The sequence below is a fragment of the Manis javanica genome, chromosome 6, assembly GCF_040802235.1.
Source record: "Manis javanica isolate MJ-LG chromosome 6, MJ_LKY, whole genome shotgun sequence".
In the NCBI taxonomy this organism is placed as follows: domain Eukaryota; kingdom Metazoa; phylum Chordata; class Mammalia; order Pholidota; family Manidae; genus Manis; species Manis javanica.
Genome location: NC_133161.1, coordinates 90,077,563 through 90,098,861, shown reverse-complemented (window position 1 = coordinate 90,098,861; position 21,299 = coordinate 90,077,563). Strand labels below are relative to the sequence as shown.

At 38.3% G+C, this 21,299-nt stretch overlaps 2 long non-coding RNA genes across 3 annotated transcripts in view; one reads left to right on the top strand and one right to left on the bottom strand.

The window, feature by feature from the left end:
• The first annotated feature begins 7,360 nt into the window (after window positions 1-7,360).
• LOC140849941 (uncharacterized) overlaps window positions 7,361-21,299 on the top strand; it is a 194,431-nt gene continuing 180,492 nt past the window's right edge. For both annotated transcript variants that reach the window (XR_012132380.1, XR_012132379.1), the window contains exon 1: window positions 7,361-7,514. This is a non-coding gene — a long non-coding RNA (uncharacterized lncRNA). The remainder of the gene's footprint in view (window positions 7,515-21,299) is intronic.
• LOC108398445 (uncharacterized) lies at window positions 13,377-20,636 on the bottom strand. The gene is made up of 3 exons (XR_001853418.3): window positions 16,577-20,636; window positions 15,389-15,614; window positions 13,377-13,560 (listed from the first exon to the last, which is right to left on the bottom strand). It is a non-coding gene; the product is annotated as an uncharacterized lncRNA (long non-coding RNA).

Genomic DNA, 21,299 nt, shown 5'->3' with positions numbered 1-21,299 from the left:
ACTGTCTTCCCTGTGACCCCACACACACCATGTGCACCAATCATGATACTCCTCAATGCCCTTCTCCGTCCCTTTCCACCCTCCCTCCCTTACCCCTCCCCTTTGGTAACCACTAGTCCCTTCTTGGAGTCTGTGAGTCTGCTGCTATTTTGTTCCTTCAGTTTTGCTTCATTGTTATACTCCACAAATGAGGGAAATCATTTGGTATTTGTCTTTCTCTGCCTGGTTTATTTCACTGAGCATAATACCTTCTAGTTACATCCATATTGTAGCAAATGGTAGGATTTGTTTATTTATATGGCTGAATAGTATTCCATTGTGTGTATGTACCACATCTTCTTTATCCATTCATCTACTGATGGACACTTAGGTTGCTTCTATATCTTGGCTATTGTAAATAGTGCTGCAGTAAACATAGGGGTGCATATGTCTTTTTGAATCTGAGTTGTTTACTTTGGGTAAGTTCCTAGGAGTGGAATTCCTGGGTCAAATGGTATTTCTATTTTTAGTTTTTTCAGGAACCTCCATATTGCTTCCCACAATGGTTGAACTAGTTTACATTCCCACCAGCAGTATAGGAGGGTTCCCCTTTCTCCACATCCTTGCCAGCATTTGTTGTTCCTAGTCTTTTCTATGTTGGCCATCCTAACTGGTGTAAGGTAATATCTCATGGTGGTTTTAATTTGCATTTTCCTGATAATTAGTGATGTGGAACATCTTCTCATGTACCTGTTGGCCATCTGAATTTCTTTTTTGGAGAAGTGTCTGTTCATATCTTCTGCTCATTTTTTAATACGGTTATTTGCTTTTTGGTTGTTAAGGCATGTGCATTCTTTATATATTTTGGATGTTAACCCCTTGTCAGATATGTCATTTACAAATATATTCTTCCATACTGTACAATGCCTTTTTGTTCTGTTGATGATGTTCTTTGATGTACAGAAACTTTTTAGCTTGATGTAGTCCCATTTGTTTATTTTTGATTTTGTTTCCCTTGCCTGAGGAGATGCATTCAGGAAAAAGTTGTTCATGTTTATAGTCAAGAGTTTTTGCCTATGTTTTCTTCTAAGAGTTTTATGGTTTCATGACTTACATTCAGGTCTTTGATCCATTTTGAGTTTACTTTTGTGTATGGGGTTAGACAATAGCCCAGTTTCATTCTCTTTCATGTAGCTGTCCAGTTTTGCTAACACCAGCTGTTGAAGAGGCTGTCATTTCCCTGTTGTATATCCATGGCTCCTTTATTGTATATTAATTGCCCATATATGCTTGTGTTAATATCTGGGATCTCTATTCTGTTCCACTGCTCTGTGGGTTTGTTCTTATGCCAGTACCAAATTGTCTTGATTACTGTGGCTTTGTAGTAGAGCTTGAAGTTGGGAAGCAAGATCCCCCCTGCTTTATTCTTCCTTCTTAGGATTGCTTTGGCTATTCAGGGTCTTTTGTGGTTCCATTTCCATATGGACTTTAGAACTATTTGCTCTAGTTTGTTGAAGAATGCTGTTGGTATTTTCATAGGGATTGCATTGAATCTGTAGATTGCTTCAGGCAGGATGGCCATTTTGACAATATTAATTCTTCCGGGATGTGTTTCCATTTATTGGTATCTTTCATTTCTCTCATGAGTTTCTTGTAGTTTTCAGGGTATAGTTCTTTCTCTTCCTAGGTTAGGTTTATTCCTACATACTTTATTCTTTTTGATGCAATTGTGAATGGAATTGTTTTCCTGATGTCTCTTTCTTCTATTTCACTGTTAGTGTATAGGAATGCAACACATTTCTGTGTATTAATTTTATATCCTGCAACTTTGCTGAATTCAGATATTAGATCTAGTAATTTTGGAGTAGACTCTTTAGGGTTTTTTATTTACAATATCATGTCATCTGCAAACAGGGACAGTTTAACTTCTTCCTTTCCTGTCTTGATGTCTTTTATTTCTTTGTGTTGTCTGATTGCCAAGGCTAGGACCTCCAGAACTACGTTGAACAAAAAGTGAGGAGAGTGGGCATCCTTGTCTTGCTCCTGATCTTAAAGGAAAAGCTTTCAGCTTCTCGCTGTTAAGTATGATATATGACCTTTATTATGTTGAGGTACTTGCCCTCTATACCCATTTTGTTGAGAGTTTTTATCATGAATGTATGTTGAATTTTGTCAAATGCTTTTCAGCATCTATGGAAATGATCATGTGGTTTTTGTACTTTGTTTTGTTAATGTGATGGATGATGATGGATTTTCTAATATTGTACCATCCTTACATCCCTGGAATAAATCCCACTTTATCATGATGGATGATCTTTTTGATGTATTTTTAAATTTAGTTCACTAATATTTTGTAGAGTATTTTTGCATCTATGTTCATCAGGGATATTGGTCTGTAATTTTCTTTACTTGTGGTGTCTTTGTCTGGTTTTGCTATTAGAGTGATGCTGGCTTTATAGGATGAGTTTGGAAGTATTCTCTCGTCTTCTACTTTTTGCAAAACTTTGAGGAAGATGGGTCTTAGGTCTTCATTAAATGTTTGATAAAATTCGGTAGTGAAACCATCTGGTCCAGGTGTTTTGTTCTTGGGTAGTTTTTTGATTACCAGTTCAATTTTGTTGCTGGTATTTGGTCCATTCAGATTTCCTGTTTCTTTGTGGGTCAGCCTTGGAAGGTTGTATTTTTCTTGAAAGTTGTCCATTTCTTCTCTGTTATCCAGTTTTTTAGGATATAGATTTTCATAGTATTTTCTAATAATTCTTTGTACTTCTGTGGTGACCATAGTGATTCTTTCTTTCTCATTTCTGATTCTGTTTATGTGTGTAGACTCTCTTTTTTTTCATGATAAGTCTGGCTAGGGTTTATCTATTTTGTTTATTTTCTTAAAGAACCACCTCCTGCTTTCATTGATTCTTTCTATTGTTTTATTCTTCTCGATTTTATTTATTTCTGCTCTAATCTTTATTCTGTCCCTCCTTCTACTGACTTTGGGCCTCATTTGATCTTCTTTTTCTAATTTCGTTAATTGTGAATTTAGAGTGTTCATATGGGATTGTTTTCTTTCCTGAGGTAGACCTCTATTGCAATATATTTTCCTCTTAGCACAGCCTTGGCTGCATCCCACAGATTTTGTGGTGTTGAATTATTGTTGTCATTTGTCTCCATGTATTGCTTGATCTCTGTTTTTATTTGGTCATTGATCCATTGATTATTTAGGAGCATGTTGTGAAGCTTCCATGTGTTTGTGGGATTTTTCATTTTCCTTGTGTAATTTATTTCTAGTTTCATACCATTGTGGTCTGAGAAACTGGTTGGTACAATTTCAATCTTTTTGAATTTAACAAAGCTCTTTTTGTGGCCTAGTATATGATCTATTCTTGAAAATGTTCTATGTGCACTTGAGAAGAATGTGTATTCTGCTGCTTTTGGGTGTAGAGTTCTGTAGATGTCTGTTAGGTCCATCTGTTCTAATACATTGTTCAGTGCCTCTGTCTCCTTACTTATTTTCAGTCTGGTTGATCTGTCCTTTGGAGTGAGTGGAGTGTTGAAGTCTCCTGAAATGAATGCATTGCATTCTATTTCCCCCTCTAATTCTGTTAGTATTTGTTTCACATATGTAGGTGATTCTGTGTTGGGTGCATAGATATTTATAATAGTTATATCCTCTTGTTGGACTGAATCCTTTATCCTTATGTGAAGTCCTTCTTGTCTCTGTTACTTTCTTTGTTTTGAAGTCTATTTTGTCTGATACAAGTACTGCAACTCCTGCTTTTTTCTCCTTATTATTTGCATGAAATATCTTTTTCCATTCCTTTACTTTCAGTCTGTGTATGTCATTGGGATTGAAATGAGTCTCTTGTAGGCAGTGTATAGACTAGTCTTGTTTTTTATCCATTCAGTGACTCTGTGTCTTTTGATTGGTGCATTTAGACTGTTTACATTTAGGGTGATTATTTATAGGTATGTACTTATTGCCATTGCAGGCTTTAGATTCGTGGTTACAAAAGGTTCAAGGGTAATTCCCTTACTAACAGTCTAATTTAACTCAGTATGCTATTACAAATACAACCTAAAGGTTCCTTTTTTTTCTCCTTCATTCTTTACATATTAGGTGTATTGTTTACTCTTTGTCTATCCCTTGATTGACTTTGGGAGTAGTTGGTTTGATTTTGTTTCTGCTTAGTAATTAATTGTTCTACTTTCTTTACTGTGGCTTTATTTACTGTGGTGACAGCTACGTAGCCTTAGGAACATTTCCATCTATAGCACTCCCTCCAAAATGCCCTGTAGAGGTGGTTTGTGGGAGGTAAATTTTATCAGCTTTTGCTTATTTGAAAATTATTTAATCCCTTCTTCTTATTTACATGATAATCTTGCTGGGTTTTTATTTCATCATTGATCCATTGATTATTTAGAGTATTCTTGATTCAAGGCCCTTCTGCTTCATTGCATTAAGTATATCATGCCACTCCCTTCTGACATGTAAGGTTTCTGTTGAGAAGTCTGATAATTGCCTGATGAGTTTTCCTTTGTATGTGATATTTTTTCTCTCTCTAGCTGCTTTTAAAAGTCTGTCCTTATCCTTGATCTTTGCCATTTTAATTATTTTATGTCTTGATGATGTCTTCCTTGGATCTGTTGTGTCAGAGACTTGTGCACCTCCATGGCCTGAGAGACTATCTCCTTCCCCAGATTGGGGAAGTTTTCAGAAATTACCTCCTCAAAGACACTTTCTGTCCCTTTTCTCTTTCTTCTTTTTCTGGTACCCCTGTAATGTGAATATTGTTCCATTTGGATTGGTCACACTTCTCTCAATATTCATTCATTCCTTGAGATCCTTTTTCTCTTTGTGCCACAGCTTCTTTGTATTCCTCTTCACTAATTTCTATTCCATTTACTGTCTCTTTTACTACATCTAATTTGCTTTTAAATCCCTCCATTGTATGTTTCATTTCAGATATGGAATTTCTTTATGATTGAATCTCCATCCTAAATTCATCCCTGAGTTCTTAAATATTTTTCTGTTCCTTTATGAACATGTTTATGATTTTTATTTTAAACTCTCTTTCAGGAAGATTGATGAGTTCAGTTTCACAATGGCCTTTTTCTGATGTTGGTAAAATTTTGGTCTGAACCAGGTTCCTTTGACATTTCTTATTTGTATGTGGCACCCTCTAGTGCCCAGAAGCTCTTGTCTCTGGAGCTCCTAAGCCCCTTGTGATGTTGGGGGTCACAATGGAGCGGTGCTGGTGTCTTGTTTCATGAGGTCTGCTCTGTTCTCCAGGTGTATGAACTCTGGTGAAGCTTTCTTTCCTGTTGCTTTTTCAGGATTAGTTGTATTAACTATATTTTCATATTATATGTGGTTTCTGGAGGAGTTCCCTGTCTCACCTCTCACACCACCATCTTTAATCTCTGGTTCTTTTTTCTTTTTTAGAATTTCTATCTCTTGGATATTGTCTACATTTTTTTCCCATTAGAGCCCTTAACATATTAGTCATAGTTAAATTCCCTGTCTTTAAATTCCAAAATCTGCATCATCTTTGTCTGGTTCTAATACTTGCTTTGTGTTTTTAGATGATTTTTTTCTGGCCTTTTAGTGTACCTTGTAATTTTTGTTGAAAGGCCTACTTGATGTATCTTATAATAGGAACTGAAATAATCAGGCTTTTAGTGTGAGGATTTATATCAATCTGGTTAGAAGGTAGGCTTTGTTTAACGTTTGCTGTTGCTGTAGGTTCCAGAAGCTTCAGTTTCTTAGTTTTTTCCCCCTCCCTCATTGCTTTTAAGTTATCCTAAGAATGTCTTTGTAAATAGAGTTTGTGTTTTGCATCTTCTTTAATTGGCATGTATTATTATTATACTGGCTCCCTGTTGTGGTGGTAAGATGAAGAAGGGACACACTCTGTAATCTTCTATTATATTTAATCTAAATTTTTTAGTAGTCTGAGTCTCTGGGCTATGATTTTCAGAAGCATTTCTTAGCCTTTTTTCTCCTTTATGTGACATAGGGTGGCTAGATGGGGCTAGAGTTGTCTAACTGTCCAGCAGTTGGTTAAGAATCTGGTAAAGTAGTTTCCCTTGAAGGTAGGACTTTATTATGGAGAAAATCTGCATGTAGTTCAAAGTGTTTACTTTTTTCCTCTCCCTGCTGGAATGTTTGTCTTCAAGCTTCACCTTGACAACCTGATGGGCTTCTGGAAGTAAAAAAATCCATGAATGTCTTAACCTCAAATTAGTCCACACTTATCCTCCAAGAACTCATCAATTGTGGTTAAAATGTTTCTAGTTGTTACTGGCTCTAGTGGCTGTTGTTCGCAGTAACTCTCTGTATCCTCCTGTCTCTCTAGTTTAGGACTACCAGTTTGCCACTGACCTCAATTTTATGATGGAGCTAAGAAAAATTATTGATTTTTCACTTTGTTCAGTTTTTATTCTTATGAGGTTGGGAATGATGACTTTGCACAAGTTCTTTGCATGCAGGAGCTAAACCTGAAAGTCTTCATTGTTTTTTTTATGACTCACTTTTAAAATTATGTATGGTAAAATTCACTCTTTTGGCATAAATTTCTGTGTATTACAAATGCATAGGATCCTGTAGCCATCATCAAAGACACTGAACAGTTCCCTTATGCCCAAGATTCTTTGTACTGCCCTATCGCAGGTCACCTCTCTACCACTCTCAACCCCTGACAACTACTGATCTATCTTGAAACTTTTTTTCAAGTCACCTGGGGGATTAGGAACCCTCTGGGACTGTCATAGGATGTATATTTTTTGTACATGAATAGGTCAAAAAGGAAACCTCCTTTGTGTGGATCCTAGGTAATATAATCACTATGGCTCCTTACTCTGTGCTTTCTGTCACTTAAAAAAAAGCTAACAAACAATTAGCAAACAACTAAACTAAGAATAAAGTCAGCAAAAGTGACTTTTAAAACAGTTTTAAAACAAATTTCTTAGTTCCTTCTCTGAAACATTCAAGTAATCAGTAATACACAGGCACCCTGTGGAAGGAAGTGACTAAGATGACTACTCCCTCAAGGGTGTCTTACGATATTGAGCTGGACAACCTTTAGAGATGACCTCATGACCTAAGGAGGAGTGAACAGACTACAACTCATCAGCCATATTTGCATACCACCTGTTTTTGTGTGGCTCGGCAGGCTGTGTGGGCACAAGCCCTGCCTGCTGGGAACCTCTTGTCTGATAATAACCAACGATCCCCTCCGTCAGGTGACCTACCCATTTATGGTATGTTAATGGTTTGGGTCTGGCCAATCCGGATCTGCCTTATCTGTAGCAACATCTGGGTATGAAGGAATCCAGGTTCCTCTGGTCAAGGTTTTGTTCCTTGGAGCACTGGTTGTACAAGAGCAAATTCCTTCTAACCAATATGTGGAGTAGTCACTAATCACACTCCCTTTTCTTACACATATATGGTCTTTGTCTCCTTACCTCATATAATCAGCTGTTGTCTGACCACAGGAGTGGTGTGCATCCTCGTCCAGCCAGTCACTCCTGGACTCTCATGGGTAAGTTCCCAATACATTCTCATGTCTCCAGTGCTGTCTCAGGGTCTTGTCTTTGGTTTCTCAAGCATTTCCTCATCTTAACTTGCCTAGGTGGGTGGGTGATCAGACTTGTGATCACATAGGCTATGAATGATTTTCATATTTATAAGTGCTTGGAAAAAAATTAAGGTATTTCATGATACATGAAAGTTATATGAAATTTCAAATGTCACTGTCCACAAGTAACATTTTATTGGAACCGAGACACCCTGATTTGTTTATATATTGTCTATTTGCTTTTCCGGTATAATGGCAGAATTGAGTAGTTGCTAAAGAGACTGTTTATCAGGCCCTTTCATCACTTTGGATGGATGTTTTGCACACTAAGCAGCAACACAGTTATAATTCAACAGCATTTTAAATGTCATATGATGACATCCCTCCCTCCTTCACTGACTCCCTCCTTCCTTCCTTCTGTCATTCCCTCTGTCCTTTCTTCGTTTCTTTCCTTTTTTCTTTCTCCCCCTCCCATTTTATTTTTTTTAATTTATAGTAAGTACCCATCATGTGAAAATAAGAAAGGGAAAGTGGACTTTGAATATTATGCTTTTAAGACACAACGGAGTATATATTGTTTTGTTATAGAATTAGATGGCAAAGCATATCGCTTACTATACAATGGTGTCACAATTGTGCTAAAAGGATACAATATATGTCAACATAACCAGACTAGACAAGCATCACAATATTCCCAGATCACAGAAAGGCAATGATTAGAAAAAACTTAGAAAAACTTAAAATAAAATTTCTTATCATAGCAGAATATCTTCACAAAAATAAAAAATGCAAATGGGCCTGCAATCAAAGAACCTTTCTGAATGACCCATTTGTTAGCCAAGCAAAGAAAGCTGGTTACCAATGGTGAGTTAACTAAATTGTGATTGATGGCAACAGCCAAATAAATGTGTCCAGAGAAAACCAACTTGACATCCTTAGCCTTTCAGTGAGAAAAGTTACTCAAGAGAATTGAAGACATTGGCAACAGCATCATTTGTCAATTAAAAAACGAGACAAATAATTTGGAGTGGTTTTCCTAGGCCCTTGATGAGCCCAGAGATATTAGTGATAGGTAGGGCTCAGTTGGTATTATTGATTTGAGGAGTCATTGCCAAGTTTGAAGTGACTGAAGAATTAGCTTCTGTAAATAGTATGCATGGAAAATCTACAGGTGAGAACAGCTTCAAAGAATTTAAGAAAAGTAATTCAGTACAACACAAGGTGGAATCTGCTAAAATGTGTTATGATTGATAGTGTTAAAAATATGTGTGGAGCAGTAAAGGCTTAATTGGGCAAATATACAAAGTTTGAGAAAAGGTAAGGTATTTAAATCCTGTGGTAATTTATTGGTTTTTCATTTGTAGTTACTATGCAAAAAATATTTGAATCTGTCATGTGTTACAGATCCAGTAGTTCCACTGATCAACTCATTTGCTCTCATGGACATACCATAGTTGGTTCTGTGAATTTTTGTCAGAAAAAGAAACTGAATATCTTGACTTGTGCTGCGTAATGGTTCAATGGCAGTGGTAGTTTCTTATTTTGAGCTTGGGGCTAAGGTTGAGTTTTTTCAGTGAGAAGAACTGGCTTCAACTACTGCTATTGAACACTGAATGGCTTTGAAAAATAGTTTTGCTGCACGCTTCATGTTCCTTAATGAATCGAACATAAAATTACAAGGCCAAACAGCACTCATATGAGAAACTAATACTGCTGTAAGTCATTTCTCACAACTAACATCATTTGAATCTCAAGGTGCTTTGTACTCTTCCAGTGGTGTCAAAAAATAAAACAAGAAGTGAGATCTCTATTTCCACCCACATTTGCAGTGGATGCATTTTCTGAGATCAAACTTCAGTTCCATCAGCGTTTTTTGGACCTCAATGAAAGTGCAAAGAAAATGTCCATATTTCCAAATCCATTTAACTGATTAATTGTGGAGCTTTCACCTAACTTTCAATTGGAAATAATTAATCTGCAATGTAATAATAAGCTAAATGATAAATATCAACAGAAAACTTTAATAGAACTCTATAAATGCCTTTCAAGAGATCAACATGCTCAATTAAAATCATATACTCATGAGCTGCTATCAGTATTGGGCAGTACTTTTCTGTATGAAAAGATATTTTCAAAGATACAATACTCATCTTTGAACTGAAATACTCAATGAGATAAAATCTTTCTACAGATCAGCATTAACATTTGAGCATTAGTAATCAGTATTGATGACAGGCCAATTAAATTTGAATCCAAATTGAGAGAAATATTATCACCCCAGGAAAAATTTCATTCTTCTCCTTATAGACTATATTACAAAAAATTGTACTAAATTATTATTATATTTTGAATTTTATCAGTAAAGAAATATGGAAATTTGTTTTCTTTCTTGTGATATGTGCCTATATACTGTCCTTGACCTTGCTCCTTGGTCCACAGCACCTTAAGTATAAGCTATCTGTCCCTTTACAGAAACTGTTTACTGACCCCCTGACTAAGCTGCTCTTGACCTCCTCTGTGTTAGAAGACAGTCTGAGGTCCTCAAATGGGGAAACACCGAGTACAGATCCAGTAACCTACCAGGATTCTTGTATATTATAAATGGAACAAACAAAACTTTTAGGGACTGGTATGCTGACATGTCAGTGAAACTGTCTCTTAGTAAAACCTGACATATGAACAAAATAGGTTGCCTCTCTTCCAGTACATCTGTATTAGTTTCTTAGGGCTGCAGTAACAAAGTATGACAAACTAGGGGCTTAAAACAACAAATTTTATTTGCCTACAGTTCTGGAGGCCAGAAGTCTGAAATCAAAGTATCAGCAGGGCCATGCTTCCTGTCTTTAGAAAAAATCCTGTTTGGCCCCTTTCTAGTGTAGGTAGCTGCTGGCCCCCCTAGGCCTTCCTTGGCTTGCAGCTTCATCCCTCCAGTCCCTACCACCATCGTCACCTGGCCTTCTTCCCTGGGTGCCTGTGTATCTGTGTCAAATCCACCCTTCTTAGAAGGATACCAGGCCCTTTGGATTTAGGAACCAATGTAATACAGTATGACCTCATCTTGACTAATTAGATCTACAAAGACCCTATTTCCAAAAAAGGTTACATTCTGAAGTTCTGGGTGGACTTGAATCTGGCAGGGGTGGAAGGCACGATCCAACTCAGTATATTTTGACAGTGAGAAGAGGAAGAGATCAGAATCGTGCTTGGCTAGAATGCTTCAAGACATCTTGTAGACAGAATAGTGCCTCTTCCCACCAAAGACATTCACATCCTAATCCTGAAATATGGGAATAGTTTGCTTTATATGTCAAAAAAAGGACTTTGCTGATGTAATAAGCTAAGAATTTTGAGATGTAGAGATTATCCTGGATTATCTAGACATGCCCAATATAATCACAAGGCTCCTTAAAGAGGGAGGTAAGAGAGTCAAAGGCAGAAGGAGATAGAATGACAGGAGCAGAAGTTGGAATGATGAGCTTTGAAGATGGACGAAGGGGTGGGGAGCCAAGGAATGCCGGCAGGCAGCCACCAGAAGCTGGTAGATAAAAGGAAATAGATTCTCCCTGAAGCTTCTAGAAGGAAAACAGCCCTATTGACATTTGATGTTAGCCTCCTAAGAGTCCTATTGGGCTTCTGACCCTCTGAACTGTGAATTTGTATGTTTTTGAGCCACTGTTTTTGGTAATTTCTTATAACAGTCATAGGCAACAAGGAGTAGGGCTAACTAAGCTGGTTCCTGTAAGTAGACAGAGTGAGTATTGGCTGTGGGTGGAGGAATGGAAACAGTAGAGAAACATGGTAACAATGGGGAAACAGTGGAGAAGTGGAAACAAGGATTTGCTGCAAGAAAGATTGTGTAGGAATGTGTGAGTGGACTTTGGGGCAAATGAGCAGTCAAGGAGCATTTCTTCTGCTGTGTTACAGGCTTGTGTTCCATTGCAGATGATTTTAAAAGATGGGCAAATTCTGGTTTTAGCCTGCAGTTTTAAATAAAACTAATTTGTTTGTAGAAATGAAGTGTGTTTTCCTTAATTAATGATAGAACTTAGCATTTACGTGTGGTTTTTCAAACTCAGAACAGTCCCAGGTGACCTTCCTCATCATCGTTCCTTCCAGAGGGCCTGCTACAGATCGCCTTGTTCATTTTACAAAACACAAGGATACTGAAAGGACTGCTCAGTATTTTCTACCTATGGGTATTAAAGGCTCCACTTTGGCTTGGGGAATTAAGAAATATTTGTAGCTAAGCAAAGATTCATAGGTGGGATGTTCCCTGAGAAGGACGATTTGCCCACAAGCACAGGAAAATGTCAGGGCAGGAAAAAGAAATCAGGCATTTACCACTTGCGGTCCAGCTTGGATCAGAATCTCTAGGCTAAAAATAAACTCACGGCTAGCCAGCTCATTATGTCATGACCCCAAGACTTCTTAGGAAACAGTAATGCTGGAACTATTTTTTCAAAGACATAGTAAATTTAGAGAACAGCATGCCAAACAGGAGATAAAAGATCAGATGCCCAGAAAAGGACTTCAAAACCATTTGAAAATTATAAAACAATTCTTTCAATTAAAAAAAAAAGCTATGGTAGCTTCATGTTTATTTTAACACTAGATTTTACTTATTTTATAAGGCAAGGGAGATTCTAGAATTGTGTCCCCAAAGATTCTAAAACGAAAAAAGAAGTAAAAATAAAAAAATAACGTCTATCTTCTTGGTATGGATATAGGAAGTTACAGCCCAGTCATAGGTGAACAGATGAGATCAGAGCTTTGTAAACTTGGCTGCCAGTCGTTTTGAGGTCCTTTCTTCCAGTTAGAGTACTTAAAAAAATAACTGGTGCCCAAACCTGAAATCCTGATATTCTGATATAAATGCCTGAAAAACAGGACTGGATGGGTCTGGAGTTTGTTGAAAATGTAGATTCCTTGATTGACTGAAATTTTGTAATTATGGTCACTTGATTTTAATAAATGGATCATATTTATGATCACAATTTTATTAGAATTAAATTTCATAATTGTGGTCAAATGTAATCATCATGACCACTTTAGTGAGCTGAATTCTTTAACAGAGTTCATTCAGCAAACCTCATATACCAAGTATGCAGGCTTACTCTTAGGAAACTCCAGTTCAGTAGGGAAATGAGGAATGTAAAAAAAAAAAAGAGAGAGAATTTTCATGCCTTGTGACAGGAACCGGCATAGAATTGTGTTTAAATTAAAGAAAAGGAGGAGAGTTTAAATTTATTCAGGCTATGATGGGGGTGTGATGTAGAGATAAGAGAAGGCTTTGATTTTAGTTGAGTTTGGAAAGCTAACTAGGCTTTTTTCAGGTTGGCAAGTATAAAGAGCATTTCCAGACCCAGGGAAAGCATGTGAAAAATCATAGACATCAGACAGCATGTTTGAAAGGTGATCATTAATATTGCTGGAAGGTACCATCTTGGGATATGGCAGGAGTGGGGAATTGGCAGAAGGTAGGAGGTGAAGCTAAGTCAGGCTGATCCCAAGAATGGAGGGGGACCTTTCAACCTTGCAAGCCTCAGGGAGGCACATTGGAGCCCAACAGACGCGGTTGGAAGGTTCTGAGAGACAGGACGTGATCAGACTTGCTTTTGCAGGACCCTTTTGGCAGCCCTGGGGAAGATAAGTCTAGAAGGAGTGAAACTGGAGGCAGGGAGATGATTAATGGAGGCTGTTGCCAAAACCAAGTGAAAGACTTGGACTAAAGTAATGAATAGAGAGGAAAGGATAGATCTAAAAAATTAGGGAGGCACAATGAACAAGACTCAGCCAATGGGTGGTAGATACACAGGAGACAGGGAGTCAAATTAACTTCCAGTTCTTTTATTTGACCAGCCAGATGGCTTACGACACCCATCAGGCACTGAATGTCAGATGATAATTTATTTTATAGTCTCAGTCACGCAGGAACGGAGATCTTCAGGCTTAGCTCAGCAACATGGAAGGTGAACTGTTTTCTGCAAGTCTGCTGGCCTCAAATGTATGGCTGTGGAGATAGGGGTAGGAGTGTATGTGCAGGTGTTCAGGGTAGAATATGGGAATGAAGTAGTGGCCTTACTTTTGTTTTAATTGTGGTAAAATATAGACAACATAAAATTTACCTTCTTCACAATTTTTAAACACACAGTTCAGTGGCATTCAGTACATTTATGTAGCTGTGCAACTATTACCACCATCCCTCTGCAGAGCTCTTTTCATCTGGGAAAAGCGAAACTCTGTGCTCCTTACATCATACCTTCCCACTTCTCATGCCTCTCAGGTCCTGGCAAGCCCCATCCACTTTCTGTCTCTAGGGATTTCACCATTCTATGTACCTCACATAAGTCGGATCATATTTATGTTTTTGAGACTAGCCAATTTCCCTTAGCATGAAGTCCTGAAGGTTTATCCATGTTATTGCATATGTCAAAATTTCCTTCCTTTTATGACTTAATCATACTCCATTGGACATGAATATCATATTTTGTTAGTGCATTCATATCCACTGATGGATGCTTGGGTTGCTTTCACCTTTTTGCCATGGTAAATAATGCTGCTATTAGCATGGGTGTACAAATATCTCTTCAAGACCCTACTTTCAGCTCTTTTGGGGACAGAGCCAGAAGTGAAATTGCTGGATCATATGGTAATTCTATTTTTTATTTTTTGAGGGAACTGCCTTTCTGTTTTCCACAGTGACTGTACCATTTTACATTCACAAGGGTCCAATTTTTCCACATCCTCACCAACACATGTTATTTTCTGTGTTTTTTTGATTTACTGATTAAAAAAAAAGTGGTGACCACCCTGATGGGTGTGAGGTGGGATCTCATTGTGGTTTAGCAATGGCCTTTTGCTTCAGCTTCTGTTAGCTAAAGCACCCTTAACCCTCAATGGTCCCTTATAGTTGAGGGGTCAATGGATTTTCTAAGGTGGCTTCTAATGTGGCTTATACCAATGCATAAGGGGCTTGCCCCTGCTTTTTTCTGGTCACTGTTGTGATATCTTTCCTAGACATGGATGCCATTCTACTGCTGAGCCCGTGTCCAAATGGCCTCTCCTGCCCTCCCTCATGGTGTCTCCACACTGGTAGTGCCTATTTTTTGCTCTGCTCAAACAGCCGTCAGGCTGCGTGGGGCAGCCACCCTCCCCCCACTGCCCATCAGTCCCCACAGACCCTTCTCATTTTTCCATAAGACATTCCAGCCTCTACCTTTAACCAGAATTGGAAAAGTGATTTGCTTTTTTAATACCTCTTTTCCATATGTTCCTTCCCTGAATTTGATGGTGAAAGGATTCCTGACCAGCACCCCAACTCCTGCCAGCTCTAGCTGTGGCCATGTGCTCCCCCTGCTCAGGGTCCAGCAGCAAATGGCAGCTGGGCTGCTGAGGCTGTTTAGAGCCATGTGATTAGTTCTCACGTCACTTGGCCCACGGGCTTTGCCATGTGATGAACTTACTACTTGCAAATATCAGTGTCCACTTAGTAACTAAGAAGAATGACTAATTACAGCATCCCAGATTGATGACTTGGAAACTTTTAAGAGAAAAAAGACTGAGAGATGCGATTCATTACCTTCCTCAAGTACTTCCAGAGCAGAATCAAAAATTCACTCCTGGAAAAACTGTGAAATAAGACTCTCTTTGGCCTAGAGAGAATAATCTAAAATCTACAGGAATCAGACACAAATTCCAAGCAAGGAAACAGAGGCTCCTGGGAGAAAGAAGGATGACGAGGACATGTGGAGTCAGAGAGAAAGCAATAAGTGACCATGCAAGAGCAAGCACGGGCACAGTGAGGCCAGCCTGTCCCCAGGATCTGCCACCCGGCTTACCAACAGGGAGCAGAGGCCAGTGTGAGGATGGAGATCTTCTAACGATGGCCTTGGTTCCTGTCCTTTCCCTCATCTGTATTAGACAATGCCAAGACTAGGAAAAAAATATTGACCAAATCGCACTGGAGGATCCCTCAGCCTGGGTGGTGCCACTTACATGCAGTCCACCTTGGACGGCTTCAGAATTGGTCAGGCAGCTTGGGGCTGGCTTTGGCAAGAATTAAATCTGTGTTAAAGAGGAAAGAGATTAATTCTTTGGCAAGAATTAAATTGAGTTAAAGAGGGAAGAGAACTAGCTTCCCAGCACTAATGCTAGATATGGGACTTTGCAAAAAAGGTGAGAGCAGAAAGTGAGATGGAGCACCTTAAAATAACAAGAACTCCCTACACTTAGTGCGCCGAAGCATCTGCAAATCAGGGATATCTCACCTCCTTAAATCAAGTGGTGAGATGCCTTCACAGGGCCAAAACAGCTATAATAATCTACACATGTATTTAACTTCCTGAAGTAGTTCAAAAATTAGTGACAGATTATTAAAAGAGCCTTTTCTTCTCATTTTCGTTTGCCTGGAGGATGGAGATACAATATCACACTATTGGCTACTGCCTGCTGTTCTCTGGGAGATAGTCTCCCATTATGGAAAAGACAGGAATTGGAATAGCCCAGGTATAAGGGGATTCAGCCAGCCAGCCTTCATTGAGTACTTATGATATATTAGGCTCTGCAAGGTGTCTAAAGATGAATATGACATGATACCTAAATCATATGTCTTTCAACCACAGAATCTTGTGATCCTGTAATTTTCCCCATAAGATAAACCCATATGTCTTCTTCTAGCCATGCGAAACAGTTGACTGCCAGAGGAAAAGGTGTCTGAAGTCAAAAAGTTTAGGTTCAAATCCCAGCCCCATTACAAGTTGTACAATTATGGATAAATTAATTAAGCCATCTAGACCACAGTTCCCTCACTTGTAAGTGAGAAATAATTTCACCTTCAGCAAGTTATATGGAATAAATAAAATATATAAGACTATTACATAAAGTAGTTCTCTTTCTCTTAATTCTTACAGAAAGATCTTCCTCTCTAACGGGAATGTGGTATTTCTTTCTAAGAATTTGTGGTATTTAAACCTTCAGCTTAAGGCTCATAAAGAAAGGAATTTATCTGTATATTCCAAGTCAGTTACCTGGCAGGTCTCCTCGTTTTTTTCCACAATATCTCCTTTCCAGGATTCTTAGGATGTGCAGGCTGAAGAAGCCTCCTGCTTCATGCCATGCCAACTTGGATCTCTCTCCTTTACAGAGCTGCATCTCCTTGAATGTTTATGGTTTCAGCGCACTTACAATTCCCAAAGAAGCCACTGTTATGTTTATGCACACTTAAATATTTACTCACCCAGCCTACAGGCTCTGATGCATACCAGGGAGCCACATATATTTCCTAAGTATGTGGGACAAGGGCTATTTTTTATTATTTGGGTCAGAGACATTCTATTTGTCAATTTATGTTAACTTGGTTTTAGTTTTTTTTAACCCTGAAGTCCTCCAACCAGAAGTGTAGGATCAGAAAGTGTTTATTTCTGAATGGTATTCTTTATTATTCAAAACACATTTATGGTTCTTATAAAATAAGCTGATAATTGGTAAATGTCATTTCCACCATTATGGGAAATATCCATAGAGGTGGGAATTCCATCCCAGTTTTCTAATTTCACAGAGATTATATTGGGCAAGTTGTGGATTTTTTAAAGACCTTGCACCATCCATTCTTCTTGCCAACTAGCTCTGTGATTGTGGGCAAATCATCTCTCAGAGTTTACTTTTCTCCTTTGTAAATGGGGGCTATAAGAGCTCTGTTCAGGATAGTTGTCAGATTATAGATAATGCATGTAAAAGGTATGGCAGAAAGCCTGCCACATTCCACTCAATAAACAATGAAATACTGTGGTGATGTTTCCTCATACTTCCCGCTGCTTCCATATGCACTGGATCTCAAGGGTGGGGCCTTTTGTAGGTTAAAATGTTAGCCATCTGAGGCTTAAACTATCAAAAATGCAATATTTTTCTTCTGTGCTTGAGGGATGTGACACTTCTCTCTTTCATAAATGAACAAGGACTAACAAATAATCAAATGAGTTACTGAGTTTGGTGGTAGAGAAAATTGGGACTCCAATCTATGTTGTAGTTTAGCACACCCGAGAGGCAGCTGGAATTCCCTCCATTTCATGCATTATAGATTTATTTAATGAACTCCTTAGGTTAGGCTCAGGTACACAATGATGCATCAAACATACATGGTCCATATTTAGATTGGGAGATCGTTTAAAGAGGCCTTTCAGCTTTGACCTATAATAGAAGCTAGCTAGGGAGAGAATGAATACCAAGTGCATTCTAAGCAGAGGCTGGAAAAAGCAGATCTAGTTTAAAGAAGAGATTGGGTCCCCATCACCTAATGAAGGGGAGCATGAGAAAAGATGGCATTAGAGAGGTGATGGAGCAGGAGCTCCGGGTCTTGTGGTCATGTTACAAGTTCAGTATATCATCTGGGATGCAATGGTGACCACTGTGTGAGCGTTAACAGGGCAACGATCTGCTGAGGTTCAGGATTTTGGGATGGCATTCTAGCTGCTGTGTAGAGAATGAATTGGAGTTGGTGTGGGAAGGATGAGGGGGTCACGGAAGTTAGGAAAGAAAGCAGGAGACCAGTTGGAAGGTGCTGAGAGATCAGCTGGCTTGGCCTTGGCTGGAGGAAGGGCTGAGAGCGCCTGCTGCTGTATGGATCTGGGCCGATGAGGGGGAGACGGAAGCTGAGTGCCACGTTTCCGGCCTGAACAGCCGGGCAGGGTGCTTTGTTAACAGAACATCGAACCCCTTAAGAGTGGTCTTATTGGTTGTGGATTCCAATTGCTTCTATTTTGGGTATTAATTCACATATGTAGAGACTTTTGCTTAGGGTTTTCTTTCTTGATTATTTTGTTTCTCTCAAATTGCTCAGTTGTTACCATATAGATTGTTTGGTTGATTATCTCCAATTCTGTGCTGTCAACAAGGTCTTCCCCCACTGAAGTATGGAACTGCTGGGTTATGTATGTATATCATCTCATGTTCCTCCTTAGGCATAGTCACAAACCTCTAATAACCACTCTCAAACTCCAACACAGCTGTCCTCATTGTTCTGTGAATATCTACCCCTTTCTTTTCCTGCCCTTCTGTTCTCGTCTCTTCCTTCCTGCCCTCCTCCTTCCAGCCTGCCACTTAGAAGTCTGACCATCCTTTAAGATTCAGCTCATGCCTACTGCCTCTGAGAAGCCTTTCCTGATCACTCAGCTCACTGGACTTCTTCTGATACATCATACTTGGCCTTGCAATCTTAGTTTTCTTTGTGTCAGTGTAGACCTTCCATACTCTAAAAGATTGTACATTCCTTGCAGGTGAGGACTGGTCTTTAAATGCCTACAGAAATATTCATGAATCCTGACTCATGGTCGAAGTTCACATAACATTTCTTGGACAAGTGGTTTCAAGTGAATTAAAGTCAGAACAGGAAGGGAGGCTGGTGAAGGAGCTATTCAGGGGATCAGGTGGGACCTTAAAACAATTCTCACACTCTGCATTGAAGGCAACTACCAACTACACATAAATAATATTGTTCTAACATATTCTGCACATATCACAAAAGAATTATATTATAGCCCATTGTTCTGTACCAAAGCATAGTGGAGACTGAACTTGAAGAACATGTTTTTAGAGCTCTGTGCTATTTCAGTGTTCTCTTTTGCTGTACTTTCTAGACACATTGAACATTTTTGTTTTTCATTCTTTGAAATATATTTATTAAGACAGCTTCTGGGCATGGGTCCAAACAGTTTCAAGAGAGCAGGGAATTAAATAGCACCAACTAAATTTTCAGTTGCAACAATAATTATCAAGCAGATCTCATTGAATTACAAGCTATGATCTGGACCATGAAAAATTAACTCTTGCTTTTTTGAAGTCTTTTTGAGGCCTTTCTGCAGTCTAGTATTTGTGGAGGTGGAATACCAAACTACCAAACTAGTGTCTGTCTACATTTCTGATAACCTAGCTCCTCCCTTTCTCTCTTCCCTACCTCCTCCTACCCAGCACACACACAGTATGCCAAATCATAATGCAGTGCATCTTTAAAACGTGTCTAAAGGACTTTGAGTATTTGGGAACTTTCAAAAGAATCTGGAGGCCACCTATAGTATCACAATCACAAAGCCAGTGCATGTATTTTTTTTGGTTTAGGAACTTGAAGTAAAAAAAGGGAAGACAAAGACAATATGGACACAAGCTAATTTTTACATTGCATTTTATTGTCCTCTTTCTGGAAACAATTCATTCAGAATGCCCTGAACTGGATTCCTCTAGTCCTTTTTGTCTGGAGGTTTCAACGTGTAGCTCACTGGCTCTTAACTGGAGCTCAGGCACCAGGGTGACTTTAATGCCAGGGTTCAAGACCAAGGCAGTGAACCAAACATTAACACACTATAGCAGATATGCTTCCTTCTGAGCACAATGGAATGAGAATGTCCACAGCAGCCTTCAGTATAACAGCTCTGGTCTGAAAATAACCCAACTGTCTATCAACAGTAGAATGGCGAACTTCTAGAATATGCGTACAAGAGAACACAATACAGCAATGACAATAACTGAGTTACAGCCACACAAAATGTCATAAATGAGCCTCGTAAAGTTGAATGAAAGAAGCCAAAGAGAAAAAAATGCATACTGTTTCATTCTATTTTTATAAACTTCAAACACAGACAAATCTATTCTGCGGTGTTAGAAGTCAGGATGCGGTTGAGTTTGGAGAGGGAGATGGGGCAGTGACTGGAGTGGTGATGTTTATTTTTTTTTTAACTTTGTGGAAGTTAGAGGCCTACGGTTATACAACGTAAAACATGTTTTTGCTTCATCACTTCAGTATGTTTTAAAATCTCTACACTGAAATAATTAAAGAGGTCTACCTGTAACATCAAGAATTTAATCATTTGGAAGAAGATGTTTAGTCAAAAACATAATAATAAGAGCTTCCAGGGACATTTATCACTGTGGGTCTTTGTGTTCTACTAGTTCTTTATCTTTTAAATGTAGTACAGTCTTGGAGACAGACCTACTTAGACAATATTTTGGAAGTTAATATATTAATCACAGTAAGTGGGCATCCCAGAGGAATCTGTTTATTTAATTATTTTCCAAAGCAAAGAGAATATGGCGTAAAGCTAATTATATGACTTTCAAATAAATATAATACCTTATTGACTCACATCGTAGTACAAACTTTAGCAGTGTTAACACTGGGCTATTTTAAACCACGCTTAATATCTTGAGGGTACCTAATAAACTTATGAGTTAAAATATTTTATTGACTCAAATGATCCTGCACAAATTTTTGAATTCAATTCTAAATGTTATTATTTTCTGTTTATAATAGTAATACAGGATTATTGTAGAAGTTAGAAAATAATGAAAAAAAAATATGTTCCTAGTTCGACCACCTGGAGGTAAGCACTTTTAACACCATGGTATAACTCTCTGAGAAGGAGGGTGTGTGTGTATATATATATATCACATATATATATATATCACATCTATATATATATATATATATACACATATATATATGTGATATATATATATGCATGTAAACAAAGTTAGGTCTGTAACTTTGAGTCCCACTTTTTCATCTAGTGATATAAGCATTTTCCTAAGTCATAAATGCTCTGCAGAGCTATGAATTTTAAAGGTCATACAGCATGCCATAATTTATTTAAACTCTATTGTTGGAAGCTTTTCCATTTTCTGGCTTCCATTAGATGCTAAGAATGGAATGAGCCTTGTAGGGTGAGGAAAACAGGCCAAAGAATGTCAGTTGTATCTCAGTTA